General features: G+C 34.5%; 1 protein-coding gene across 8 annotated transcripts in view; it reads left to right on the top strand.

Annotated features, from left to right (window-relative positions):
- Positions 1-14,863, top strand: part of LEKR1 (leucine, glutamate and lysine rich 1) — a 209,987-nt gene that overhangs the window by 60,923 nt on the left and 134,201 nt on the right. Inside the window, exon 1 of one of the 8 annotated variants that reach the window (XM_032408374.1) lies at positions 3,707-3,729. The exons of 6 other annotated variants lie outside the window; for them this stretch is intronic. The gene's annotated coding sequence lies outside the window, so the exon portion shown is untranslated. Of the gene's footprint in view, positions 1-3,706; positions 3,730-13,466; positions 14,700-14,863 lie in introns of those variants that run through there. One more of the 8 variants, XM_032408372.1, reaches the window with a different exon arrangement.

Here is a 14,863-nt window from a genome sequence, read left to right as displayed (position 1 = left end):
AAAAAGAACTATTGGGACTTCATCAAGATAAAAAGCTTTTGCACAGCAAAGGAAACAGTCAACAAAACCAAAAGACAGCTGACAGAATGGGAGAAGATATTTGCAGATGCCTTATCAGATAAAGGGCTTGTATCCAAAATCTATAAAGAACTTATCAAACTCAACACCCAAAAAAACCAAAAAATCCAGTCAAGAAATGAGCAGAAGACATGAACAGACATTTCTCCAAAGAACACATTAAAATGGCTAACAGATGCATAAAAAAATGCATAAAAAAATCACTCAGCATCAGGGAAATACAAATCAAAACCACAATGAGATACCATGTCACACCGGTCAGAATGGCTAAAAGTAACAAGTCAGGAAATGACAGATGTTGGCGAGGATGTGGAGAAAGGGGAACCCTCCCTACACTGTTGGTGGGAATGCAAGCTTGTGCAGCCACTCTGAAAACAGTATGGAGGTTCCTCAAAAAGTTGAAAATAGAGCTACCCTAGGACCCAGCAAGTGCACTACTGGGTATTTACCCCAAAGATACAAATGTCGTGATCCTAAGGGGCACGTGCACCCCAATGTTTATAGCAGCAATGTCCACAATAGCCAAACTATGGAAAGAGCTGAGATGTTCATCGACAGATGAAGGGATAAAGAAGATGTGTATACACACACACACACACACACACACACACACACACACACACAAAATGGAATACTACTCAGCCATAAAAAAGATGAAATCTTGCCATTTGCAACAATGTGGATGGATTTAGAGGGTATTATGCTAAGTGAAATAAGTCAATCAGAGAAAGACAATTATCATATGATCTCACTGATATGTGGAATTTAAGAAACAAAACAGAGGATCATAAGGGAAGGGAGGGAAAAATAAAACAAGATGAAATCAGAGGGAGACAAACCATAAGAGACTCTTAATCATAAGAAACAGGGTTGCTGGAGGAGAGGAGGGTGGAGGGATGGGATAACTGGGTGATGGACATTGAGGAGGGCACATGATATAATCAGCACTGGGTATTATGTAACACTGATAAATCACTGACCTCTACCTCTGAAACTAATAGTAATACACTGTATGTTAATTAATTGAATTTAAATAAAAATAATTTTAAAAGTTTTAGTATCTTGGGGGGCTCCTGGGTGGCTCAGTCATTAGGCAACTGTCTTCGGCTCAGGTCATGATCCCAGAGTTCTGGGATTGAGCCCCACATCAGGCTCCCTGCTCAGCGGGAAGCCTGCTTCTCCCTCTCCCACTCCCCCTGCTTGTGTTCCCTCTCTTGCTCTCTCTCTGTCAAATAAATAAATAAAATCATTTAAAAAAAAAGTTTTAGTATCTTGGTAACTGTCAGTATAAATTCTGATTTTCCCTATGGTTTGATCATTCTATTTCTCTTTCTATCTCTGTTTTTCTCTGTCTGTGCCTCTGTCTCTCTGTGTATAATATATATATATATATATATTTTATTATGCAAAATAAAAATGTAATTCATTTAATCTAAAGAATTCCTCAGGTGAATGGCAGGCAACCACCTTATGTAATTTTCAGAGAAAAAACATTTGAGGTAGCAAAAGGCTCATTCAGATGGACTTTAAAATGGCTTATAAAAACATCTAAAATCCTGCTAGTGAATTTTTGGAATTAGAATATAGAATGGCAAGCTTAAATGCAGGTATCTCAAATAAATGAGTGAAACAGGCTGGGTATGAACTACAGTAAACCGGAAAATGTGTGCTCATTAAGGAGGCAGCTGGTCCAGGAGATTGTTTTTTGGGGGGATGTGGTCCCATTGTTTCTGAATTACTTGATTTTTAAAGAAAAGTAGGGAATCTGGATCTTTATGTAAAATCTCTGAAATTTGAAATGGTGGTTCTCATGAGAAGTCAAGTCAAAGCATGTTTAGGGACTGGTTTGCAACTTCAAAATTGGGCAACTGTAAGACTGCACACAGCAGAACCCAGGCAAGTCTTCATACCAGCTCAGCTCTGGGTTCTATTTATCATTGAACCCTCTACAAAGAAATTGTATAACGATTCTTACCCAACCCCATAATTGAGATGTTTTTTGTCACCCTGATAAATGTCTGCTTTAAATTAATTTGAGACCACAGTGCCATTATTTGATGATCTACAAAAGTCACATTACATTTCCTATAATGGCATTGCAGTTAGAAAACTTTCAGTGTTAAGGCTACAGGATTTGAGTTAGAAAATATTAGTGAAACACTGATAGCAGAAAAACTGACCAAAAATAAAATAAGTTTGTTAACTACAAGAATATTTAGCTATTATATTCTTACATCATTTAAAAATTTGTAGTTGGAGAATATTTCATAATTGTATTTCCTTAGAATATGGCAGGCAATAAGTTGAATTTTGAACAAATACTACTACATTTCCTTTCCTTATCCTCTTTGAATAGTAAAATGAAGTACATGTTATATCTTGTCAAAAAGATTCTTTGGACATTTTTAAATGTCACTACAGTATTAATGAAAATCTTTGAATGATCTTTCATTTGGAAGTAACCATAATAACTTACAGCTTTTTCCTCTAGTTTTAGATATTTTGAGAAGAAAATAAAAGTCTAACAAATTTTATTTTCTTCCCTCCATTTCGCCTGGGCAGCCTCTTCCCTCTTCTCCCCTTCTTCCTTGCCTGTTTTCAACAGCATTCATGGTGCAGTCAGAGAATTCTCTAATCAGAAAGTTCTTCATACTTTTAGAACACACAAAGAGCAGCTGGTTCCTTGCCTTTCTGCCTCCTCTCATCTGCCTTCTTCCTTTACCATCTTCATCCCACTGTAATGTAACTCTTCATGTTTATCCTCTCCCACATCTAACCCTGAGTCACTAGAAGGCAGGTAACCATGCCTTTATTTCCCAATCTTTAATGGTGCCTGTGTGCTATCATGTACATAGTGGGCATGTCATACATATTTTTGAGTGAATGATTTCTGTTTTTGTTTTTCTTCCATAGTGTAATTGCAGTTTTATCTGAAGATTAAAAATAGTGACCTGAAGCTGTTACATATTCTCTTTTCCCTAATTGAAGCAGATTTACTATTTCTTCAAACCTAAAAATGGGAAGAAAGGAAGCCTCAAATTTTAATGATTCTTTGAATATCTTACAGTTCTATGCATTACTTCTAGAAGCTCACACATAACTCTTGAACCTTTTCAAAGAAGAGCAGATACATAGACTAATGTTTAAAACAACTAATGTAATCTAATGATGTTTTGGAGTGCATTAGCAAATGGGCTATCATACTGTGTTTCAAATGCACTCATTTTTTTTGCTTCAAACATTATAAATTATTTGCTATTGTCTATTTTTTTTTTAATTAAGCCTCTTGTTTTTACTGTGCACATTATGGAATATTTGGAAAGTAGAAAGTAGATGAAAAAGATTGCCCTTAATGTCACTTCCCGAGATAACTGATACAGGCTTTTTGGAGTCAATCTCTTCTTTTAAAATGTGTTCATTTTATTACCCTAAGAGCATCAAAAAATCACATTTTTAAAAGTTATTTTAATGAGAGAGATTTAGAAGCTGAGTTTCACAATCAAAATAAGTTATTTTTTCTATAAGAATTTTAATGAAAGGTTTTTAAAAATAATCTTATATAGCTATTTTATTATTATAGGGTGAAGAGAATAAATACATGCATTTTAGCTAAAAGGACATACCTAAATGTCACTGAGGAGCTCCTGAACAGTATGTAATACTGCACTAAAATTGGATTTTAAGAAATTATATGTCATAACCACCAAGATTTAAAAAACTGGAGGCAAGGTCAGCTGAGCAGCTAGCCCCTTATACAGGGTAGCTGTGTGTTCCTATATTTGGAGAACAATGGCTTTTGTCCCTTTATTTAAGGTGCTAGCACTTTCTTAGAGATCAGCCTTTCACTAATAGCAGTCTTTGGAATGCAAATCATATTCCCTGCTAACATATAGAATAATATCTAGCTTATATTTATAAAAATTTTCATTGTTTATAGTTTAAAAAACAGTTATGTAATTTGATATCCTGATTTTTAAAAATCTAACACCATAATGTTAAGTATTTTTCTGTATTATTGCATACCTACTATAAAATTATTTTTAATAACTAAAATTGCATTAGTAAATCAATTAATCATTTTCTTACTGAACATTTGTATTACTCTCAGATTTTTGCTACTGCAAATTGCTATGGTGATTGGCTTTCTCAAGGCTAAAGATAACAAAAAAGTTTTCTGTAGTGAAATTCCTGAGTCAAAGAATATGAATATTTTAATCTTAATCCATAGTTTCCAAATGCATTACAAAAACAGACCATTAAAAATTTATACTCCCACAAATGATTTAAGAGAATGTTGTTTCATTGTAATTTGCCAGTATTGGATTGGATACTCATTTTTTAAAATCTTTGTTAACTTATTAGATTAAAATATTGTTTACAATATTATTTACAGTAGCCAAGATATGGAAGCAACCCAGGTGTTCATCGAATAGACAAATGGATAAAGAAGATGTGGGGTGTGTGTGTATGTGTGTGTGTATGTGGGTATTGGACTATTATGCAGCCATAAAAAGAAAGATCTTGCCATTTATGACAACATGGATGGACCTAGAAGGTATTATGCTAAATGAAATAAGTCATGTAGAGAAAAACAAAAACCATATGATTTTACTTATATGTGGAATCTAAAAAACAAAACAAATGAACAAAGAAACAAAAAACAAACTTAAATACAGAGAACAAATGTGGTTGCCAGAGAAGAGGAGGGTGGGGGGATGGGTGAAATAGATAAAGAGGACTAAGAAAATTACAAACTTCCAGTTATAAAATAAATAAGTCACAGAGATGAAAAGTACAGCATAGGGAATATAGTCAATAATATTGTAATAATGTTGTATGGTGACGGATGGTGACTATGCGTATAGTGATGACCACTGAGTTATATATAGGATTGTTGAATCAATATGTTGTATACTGAAACTAATATAACATTGCATGTAAATTATACTTCACTAAGAAGAAAAGTCAAAGCCCCAAGGAACTGAGAGCAAGCAGTTTATGGCAAAAATCATAGATTTGGATGAACGTAAGAGAATAATTTTTTTCCTCTACTGGGAGAGATAAAGACCCTGTGAATTGAGGAAGTGAGAAAAAAGTCAGTAGAGAAGAGAGAGATTAGGCACTGGTTAGTGTCCCAGAAAAGGAGAGTATGTGATAGATTCCTCAAGTTAGTTTGAAGATCTCACAGCAAAAAGAACCTGTGCTCCCTTCCCTTTGGTAACTCTGAAGGTAAAACAAACCCCGTGGAGAAGTCCCAAGTCCTAGACAACACAAAGTGTATTGGTTAAAGTGGATTCTGCTATAGGGGACAGAAACCCTACAATGAGGGATTTATACATGTAGAAATTTAAATACATATGTTATATATATTATAGGTAAACATGTAATATAATTGTTATAATTAACAATTATGTTTCAAGTTCCATTTCGCTGAATTTTAGTGGTGTACATTTTTTTCAGTTTACTCAGAATATCGCTTTTCTCCAAGTTGCCTATTTATTGTCATGAGCTTATTTTGCTAAATGTTTTCCATTTTTAAGGATTAGTAGAAAGCATTCAATCTTCAATCTAACCTTAGAAGTTAATTTAAGTTTGCTATATGATGGATCCTGAGCCATACACTATTAGTTAAAACTCTTAATTGTAAGTAACTAAAATCTAGCTTGAACCAGCTTGGGCAAAAAGTGTTTAGTGGATCACAGATTTCAAGGAAAAAAATTAAACCTTGGAAGGGCCTATGAAACTAGGCCTCAGGAATAACCTGAACAAAGGACATGACCACCCTAAGATTTTCTTGTCTTTCTTTCTTTCTTTTTTTTTAAGATTTTATTTACTTGACAGAAAGAGACATAGCGAGAGAGGGAACACAAGCAGGGTGAGTGGGAGACGGAGAAGCAGGCTTCCCACTGAGCAGGGAGCCCGATGTGGGGCTCAGTCCCAGGACCCTGAGATCATGACCCAAGCCGAAGGCAGACACTTAACGACTGAGCCACCCAGGCGCCCCGATTTTCTTGTCTTTCATCTCTGCTTCTCTTTGCATACTGGCTTTATTCTCTAACACTGCATATTTACTTTTTTCCTTTCAGAAGGAAAAGCAGTTGCCCAGAATGCCTAAGTTTTAGTTCTTATATCTACTGCCACCTGAGAGGGACTGCCTGCTGTTTTCTCTAGTGCAGGGGGAAAAACAAATCCTAGAGAAGAGCTCTGATTGACCCAGTTTGGGGGAGGTGTTTCATCCACCTAGCCAGTGGAGTTGGGTTCTGGAACATGGAAACTTCTGTGGCAGTCATATGAATGGTTGGAACTTTAAGAGCAGAGTGGAAAAAAATAATCCTTGCATAAAGTATTGAGGGATTCCGTAGAAAAGGAATCATATAGGGTAGACAAAACAGTAGCTAACCATTACATGAAAAAGAGAATATCCAGGGATTTTATATGCATTTCCATCCTTTAAAGTTAATCAAAAGAAGAATGTTTATCAATGCCTGCTGTTACCAAAACTGGGACAGAACAATTAGGGAAATAAGAATCATAAGTTCTTGCAATAAAGAATAAATAATGTAATTATTGAGAGTACCTTAAAATGGTATCGATATTTAAAAGTGTTTTACATAAATAATGTGATTTTATTAAGAGCATTTTAAAATGATGGAAATTTCCATTTTTCTCCAAATTGTCTTCTATCCCCCCTACCTTCAAGGAAAATACAGTAAAACATTTCACCTCCATTTTGTGAAAATATACATCAACCCTACAATACAGAATTATGTTTGTTTGTTTATTAAGTCAGGGTTAAGATTTTTAACTTCTGCTTCTGTACTAGTGAAGTTTAAGAGTATCATGCTTAGTCAAAGGAAGATCTATTTAATATAGTCTCTACATATTAAAGAGGCCAGGGGAATTTTTTGATTATTGATTCCATTTCATTGCTGGTAGTCTGTTCAAATTTTCTCTTTCTTTCTGCTTCAGTTTTGGGAGGTTATGGTATTTATCCATTTAAAAAATTTTTTTTAAAAAGAGACTAAGGGAGAAATTAAAGACTGAATAAAGCTCAAATGAGATTAATTAAATGAAGTTAATTTGAAAAGCTGTGTTAATTCAATCCAATGCAAGGGACCGTTCTCTCACATTGTTGGAAGAGGGTGGAGAGAGACAGAGACAGAGGAAAGAGGAGAGGGGAGGGAACGAATATGAATGTGTGATATCAAAGTCAAGACAACAGCTTATTATTGTTAGGCTTTTGAGACCTCTACCTTTTAGCAAAGGTAAATATTCCTGAGGCTTACCTCAATAGGGCAATCACCCTTTAGAAGGAGCCAAACTATTGAGTACATTAGTTATCAATATACTGAAAGTACATTGATAATGTATACAATAATGACTGGGATAAAATTAACTACCTAAAAAAAGGATATGTTTTAGTAACTAAGCCAGAACTTTTGTAGGAAGATATAAATAGGTATCATAGTAATTCTATAAATAAAAGCAATAGGATATCACTCAAAAGGAAATTACATGTTTGCATTCACAAATAATTTTATTTATTTTAAAAAAGATTTTATTTATTTGAGAGAGAGAGCGGAAGCGAGCTCAGGGGGGGCGGGGGAGGAGGGGGAGAGGGAAAGAATCTCCAACAGACTCTGCTGAGCGCGGAGCCCAATTCGGGGCTCGATCCCACAACCCTGAGATCATGACCCTGAGATCATGGCCTGAGCCGAAATCAAGAGTCGGATGCTAAACCAACTGAGCTGCCCAGGTGCCCCACAAATAATTTTGTTTTAAATATTGCTACTGTTCTATGCACTTGAATATTAGTGACATTTTTGGTCCTGGGCATTCTCCAGTTGACATTTTTGAAGTTGCCATACTCCTGATAGTAGGTAAAGAAGTTTGGTTTCTGTCTCCAGAGTTTCACAAAGTGCTTAGTGACTTTGCAAAATAAGAATTCTTTCTGGTTTTACTGAATCCTAAATGATTATCTACCTATATACTTGGACTCCCCACCCCATATCCCCTACTTTCTTGAAAGGCAATTTAATTTTCTGGATGCATTTAGGCAGTGGTTAATTCCAGAGGAGCAGTTACAGAAGCCACTTTTTGTAATTGGCAGTTAGTTGCATGTCCATTTCTGAAATCCATTTCCCAAGAACTCTTGAAGTACTATCTTGTTTTGATTGATTTCTTTGTTGTAGTCCTAATTTTCCCTTTGATAATTGGATGCCTTTGCCTGTCAGATCTTGGTGGGATATAATCCTGAAAGTCCCCCACCCCGTTTCTTTAGACCCTGAGCTTCCACCTGTCATCTTAGATTGCTGCAAAACCAGTTTGAGGGAAAGACTAAAAATAAAGGAATCCTTAGATCCAGGAGCTTGACATAAAAGAATATAGGTTACAGGTAGTAAAATCCCCAATGATGTGATTAGTTTTCTTGTGTTTTCTAAAGGGTTTGATTACAGAGTGGATGGAAGTTAAAAGGGTGTTTTTAAAGTATTTTCCTTTAGAATATTTTCATTATGAGTGATATTAATACATGATCCAAATGGAAATAACTAAGAGACTAAATACCTTTCCCAAATTTGTTTTACAACTCTGTGATTCTCACACAACTCATTTTAGTCAAGTTAGCTAAGGGAAAAGCTCGGAAATAGATAAGGGTAATAAATGTGTTGTTCTCATGGATGCATTGGCAAGAGGTTTATAATACAAGTCATCTAACTTCCAGCACAGGACTCTCTACGCTAGAACTGTTAGTCCCTACTATTTTCAGGAACACCCTCTCACTAGACAACAACATGTCCTCACATCAACATAGTATTCAACTTTAATGCAGAATTGTGGCTGTTAGAGAAAAATGTGTGCTTGCACAGTACACACTTTATTACACTATTATGTGAATTGTTTATTTCATAAAGTTGATATATACAGTAAAAGCAAACATTAGTGCCTTTCCAGGCATTTTATTTTATTTTTTTTAATTTTTATTTTTTTTAGAAGATTTTATTTGACAGAGAGAGACACAGCGAGAGAGGGAACACAAGCAGGGGGAGTGGGAGAGGGAGAAGCAGGCTTCCCGCCTAGTGGGGAGCCCAATGTGGGGCTCTGTCCCAGGACCCCAGGACCACCGCCTGAGCTGAAGGCAGACGCTTAACGACTGAGCCACCCAGGCGCCCCCAGGCATGGCATTTTAAACCATATCAGTTTAATTTGAAAGAAGTGAAGTTAACTTACATAGCCAGAACAGAATGAAGTAATGTGGCCTAACTTCTCAGGGAGTATTGTTAGAGGGCCTGAGATGCTATTTATATGTAACATTCATTTGGGAAACATATTAAAAGAAGTAAACTTGGAAAGTGTTTTAATGTATATGGTTGTTTTTTTTTTAATTATAGAAAGGAAAATATTTTGTAAAAATACAAGCTTAGAATTCTTTTTGGGTAAATCTCAATAGTTAGAGTGGGCTTCAATTAAGGAATGTTTAACACAAATGTCATTTAATCCAGCAGTATATTAACTTAAATTTTCTTCCAATATTTCTGGATTTTTCCACGTTTATCAATCTTGATATGCTTATACACACATAATAAGCTATCTAGGTGTTTATTTAAATTCCATTTTATTTTTATAAATTTTTATTGAAGTATAATATCGAGACAAATGCATAAATATGCATGTACAGCTAAATTAAATTTCACAAACTGAATTTCCCATGTAATCAGCACCCAGATCATGAAACAGAACATAACATCCTTCCAGAAGCTTTCTTTACCTCTTTTACTGTCACCCACCCAAAGAAATTTACTATCTTAATTTATAACACCATAGATTAATTTTGCCTTTTTTTTAAACTTTATGTAAATGGAATTATATAGTATACATTCTTTTGTCTGCTTTCCTTCACTTAGCATTATGTTTGTGAGATGCATCTATGTTGTATTGGGTAGCTGCTGTTCATTCCTGTTGCTGTTCAGTTTTCTATGGTATGAATATACCACAGTGGATTTATCTGCTCTGCTGTGGTTGGGCATTTGGGCTGTTTCTGATTCAGGGCTATTATAATCACTGGTGCCGTGAGCATTCATGTGCATGTCTTTGGTGAATATATGAGCACATTTCTGTTGGGTATGTACTAGGTGTGGAAATTCTGGATTATGGCCATATACATATGGCCAGGTTTATAGATCCAACTATGTATTCAAAGTAGTTGTATTAATTTACATTCCCACTAGAAGTGTTTGAAAGCTTTTATTGATCTGTAAATTACAGCTTTGCTTTTTCCTCCATAATTAGTCTTGGTATTTTTTCCATGCCAGGACATAGAGATCTACTTTATTCTTTTTTCTTTTTTATATAGTATTACATAGGAATATAGGTTATTTAGTGTTCCTCTAGTATTGACCATGAAAGTTATTTCCTTTTATTTTGCCATTAAAAATATTGTATAACCCCCAAAATTTAAAACACACCCACCTTTTTACACAATTTATACTACAGATATGTTTGACATCTACAAATTATTCATTGCGTATGTATGTGTGATTTTGTTTAACTTTTTATTTTGAAGTAATTTTGATTTGTAGAAGATTGCAAAAATAGTACAGAGAGTTTCCATATGCCCAGCTTTCCCTAATGTTAATACCTTACATAACTATGGTACAACTATAAAAACGAAGAAATTAAAATTGGTACAATACTATTAACTAACCTACAGACTTTGATTGTATCAGTTTTGCTACTAACATCTTTTTCTTCAGTCCAGGATTCAGTCTGGAATCACACATTGCATTTAGAGCTCATACTGTTTTAGCCTTCTTCGGGCTGTGACAGTTCCTTAATCTTTGCCTTTCATGACCCAAGGCTTTTCAAGAGTACTTTTCAGTTATTTTGTAGAATATCCCTTAATTTGGGTTTGTCTGATATTTACTCATAATTATATTGAGATTATTCATTTTTGGCAAAAATACCACAGAAGTGATGTGCCCTTCTCAGTGTATATCATGGTAGAGTATATATGCTGTCAATATGTCTTCTTACAGGTGATGTTAACCTTGATCACTTGGCTAAGGTGGTGTTTGCCAGGTTCTTCCACTGTAAAATTATTATTTTTCCCTTTGCAATTAATACATATCTTGGAGTAAATACTTCCCTTATTCCTCCTATATTTATTAATTGGAATTTCTTTGTGAGGGAAGGGCTATTCCTTCTCTTCCATTTATTTATCTGTTCAGTTACTTATTAATATCAGTATGGGATCATTTACTTTTATTTTGTGGGTTATACTCAAATACTATAGTTATTTATTTTGTTTCTAAACTGTTCCAGTTTTGGCTGTTAGGAGCTTTCAGGTGTTACCTGTGCCCTATCTTTCTTGAGCTCTTCCTTACTTTCTGGCACCACAAAATGTTCTGAGCTTGCCTTAGATTTTCCCTGCCCCAAGCAATTCTGGAATCAACCAATTCTCTAAGATGCCTTGGTTTCTTTTATTGGGAAATGGTATTTAGAAACCCAGATGTGAGAATTGGGTGTGCTCATTGCTACTGGGGTACCTTGCTTCTGAGCATTGATTGTTTTTTGTCATTTATACATTTCTCTTGGATCATGACATTCAGAATACCCATTCATTTTTTTAAATAAATGCATTTAAGACTGTAAGTTTTTCTCTGAGTACTTTGGTATATCATGTTTCCCTTATTTATTTCTAAATAGTTTATAGTTTTTATTTCCTCTTTGGCCCAACGTTTGTTAGATGTATGTTTAAGTTTCCATGTATGTAGATTTTTTAATTGGCTTTTTGTTGTAAATGTTTTATGTAATTTTACTGTAAGCAATGAATGTGTGTATATGATTTTTTTTCTTTTTAAGAACATATTAAAATTTTAATTGTGGCTGGTTACATGGTCAGTTTTTGTGATTATACCATGTGTTTGAAAGAATGATTATTAGATATAACCTCTAATTATATCCATACATCAAGTTTGTTAATTATGTTATTCAAGTCCTCAGTATCTTTACTCTTTTTCATATCATTGTAACCATTCCATTTCTGTGAGAAATGTGTTAATAGCTCCCATTATGATGAATAATTTGTTCTCATTGGATTTTTAACAGATATTTCTTTATGTTTTAAAGCCATGTTTTGGGTATGTAAAAGTTCATGATTATTATTTTTCTTGGTAGATTGGGATTTTTATTAAAACTAAAGGGTTCTATTTATTGTATAGCTAGTTGTTAATATTAATGTATATCTTTTATCATTTTTAAAACGTCTGTCTGGTATATATTTTTCTAACCTTTTATTTTCTACATTTCTGTTAATTTTTTTTTTTTTTTTAGATGTGACTCCTGAAAACAACATTTGGCTGATTTTTTTTCTCTCAGTATGCCAAAAGAAATACTTGTTGTGGGTACAAAGTGAGGCTGAAAATAGAATTTATTAAAAATATTTTAGAAGTGCATTTAGGCTTTCAGAACCTCTCTCCCACTCTTTCTCCCCAGACTTTTAATTACCTTGTCCTAACTCTGGCAGATGGCATAGGTACTATCAAAATAGCTAATTCCCCACATGATCTCCCCACAGTTGAAGCCCATCATTTAATAATTCCAACGCACACCACAGAAGCTTAAGGCATTTCAGTGTCTCATTCGTTAGATTTTTAAAAGAGAAAATACCATAATAAATATCCATTATTACAGATTCAAAAATTACCATGATTTTTGTCATATGTGTTTCATCTGTCCCTTTGTTTTTGTTGTTTGCTAAAGTAATTTAAGGAAGACCCAAGACTGCATGCTATTTTCATCCCTATTTACTTCAGGGTGATGTGCCATTTTGTTATATAACAACAGTATCATTATCCCCAAATTAGCAATAGTTCCTCTGTATTTTCTAATTCCCAGTTCATAATCAAATTTCCTTAGTATTTAAACAAATTTAGTTCATTTGTTTGAATCTGGTTCTGTACAAGGTCCACATGTCACTTTTGTTGCTTCTTTTTTATCTAGAAAAGCCACCCTCCCCCCCTTTCTCCCTTCATCATTATTAATTTGTAGAAATTGGACCAATAGTTTTCATTGTAAATATGAATAGACAGCAAAGGATCTCCAGACTGTAAGGGAGGCTTCAAATGTGAAAGACAAAGAACAAAGCAAAGAAAAAATTTAAAAACCTAGAGGAAACAGAAGCAATGCAATAAGCTGAAAAAACTTTAAAACACAGCATAATTGATATCAAAATTATCATCAAAAGAATAAGAGAAGAAATTGTATCCATGCAATAAGAACAAGGGGTAATAAAAAAGCAACCTTTTGAGGAATAAAAAAGAATTCCTGATAATTAAAATATGATAGCAGAAATTAAAAAATTTATAGGCAGAATGGAAGATAATGAAATTAAAACAAAATGTCCAAAGTAGTAAGATGGCAAAAAAATTTAAGAAAATTAGATGTCTCCAGATGGTTCCACATCCAAATAGAAAGATGTTCCAGAAAGGAAACAGAAAATGGTGGGGAAGGAATCATTCTCCTTAGGGTAAAGTTCCTGGAACTAAACATCAGTTTCCAAAACAAATACTCATGAAGTGCCCAGCACAGAGAATGACAAAAGACTGACATGATAATATATTGTGATGAAATTTAAGAATACTAAGTAAAAAGAGAAAAATTTTAAAGCTTCTGAACCAGGGCAGGGGCAGAATGGGGAAAACCTACCATGTATCATACAAAGAAGTAGGAATTAGAATGGCATCGGACTTTGCAAAAAAGCACCAGAAGTTAGGAAACAGAGGACGGTACCCTAATTTTCGCATGAAGAATATTTTTCTCATGGATGATTCTATATTCAGCTAAACTGTCCAGTCTGATATATAGTAAAGATATTTTCAGATATTCACATTCTCAAATTTACTTCTCATGCACAAAATGCTCCTGGAGGATTTATTCCACCAATAGGAGTACACCATAGAGGAGGAAGACTTTAGAACCAAGATACAGAGGATTTGACATGAAAGAGAGCTGAGGACAGTTCCTGAAATGACAAGAAAGGAAAGTCCCAGGATGACAGTTGTATAGTCAATTGAGAGAATACCCACACTGGAGCAAGGGAATAGAGAGCTCTGGGAAGGATATTTCCTAGAAAAGATACGATATTGAAGAGTTTTCTGCTGTGTCTGAAGGTGTTGAGAAAGAAGAATTACACCTCTGTCGGATTTGGAAGATGTATCAGTGATAGGTACACAGAAAACTAAGAAGAAAAGGGGATGGTTTTTTAATCCAGGGACAGCAAAAAGTTGTATAAGAAATGTGATCATATCATAACATGTGGCTCACTAGTGAAGAATAATGTAAATACTAAATTAAAAGGTTTATTTAAATAAAGGGAGGGTGAGATGAGAAAGGCATGTGTTTGTATGTGTGTATAAGAGTATAGGTATGTGTAGGAGGGTCAGTTCTTATTAGGATTGTGATATAAGCTGCTAGCTACCTACCCTAACATCATTGTTCCTTCTTCCTTAGTAATAGAACTGTGGATATATCTGCTTTACTTGAAATAGGTATGGCCATGTGTCTAATGTCTAAGTTCAGCAGAAGTAATCGGTGGTACTTCCAAGAAGTCTCCTTAAAACAGAGTGAGCCATTGTTCTCCTCTTGCTGCTGGTCTGGAATGGGAAAGGAGTTGTTGGGGTTTCTGCCACTATCATGGTCAATGAAAATAAAGAACACACACCAAAGGTGGTAGACCAGAGAGTTGTAAGGATCCTGGGACTCTTATGACTCTATAAGGCTACTATTA

Source organism: Phoca vitulina, unplaced genomic scaffold (assembly GCF_004348235.1).
Source record: "Phoca vitulina isolate PV1807 unplaced genomic scaffold, GSC_HSeal_1.0 scaffold10, whole genome shotgun sequence".
NCBI lineage: Eukaryota > Metazoa > Chordata > Mammalia > Carnivora > Phocidae > Phoca > Phoca vitulina.
The sequence above is the reverse complement of the archived record's forward strand: the minus strand, read 5'-3'. Positions and strand labels throughout refer to the sequence as shown.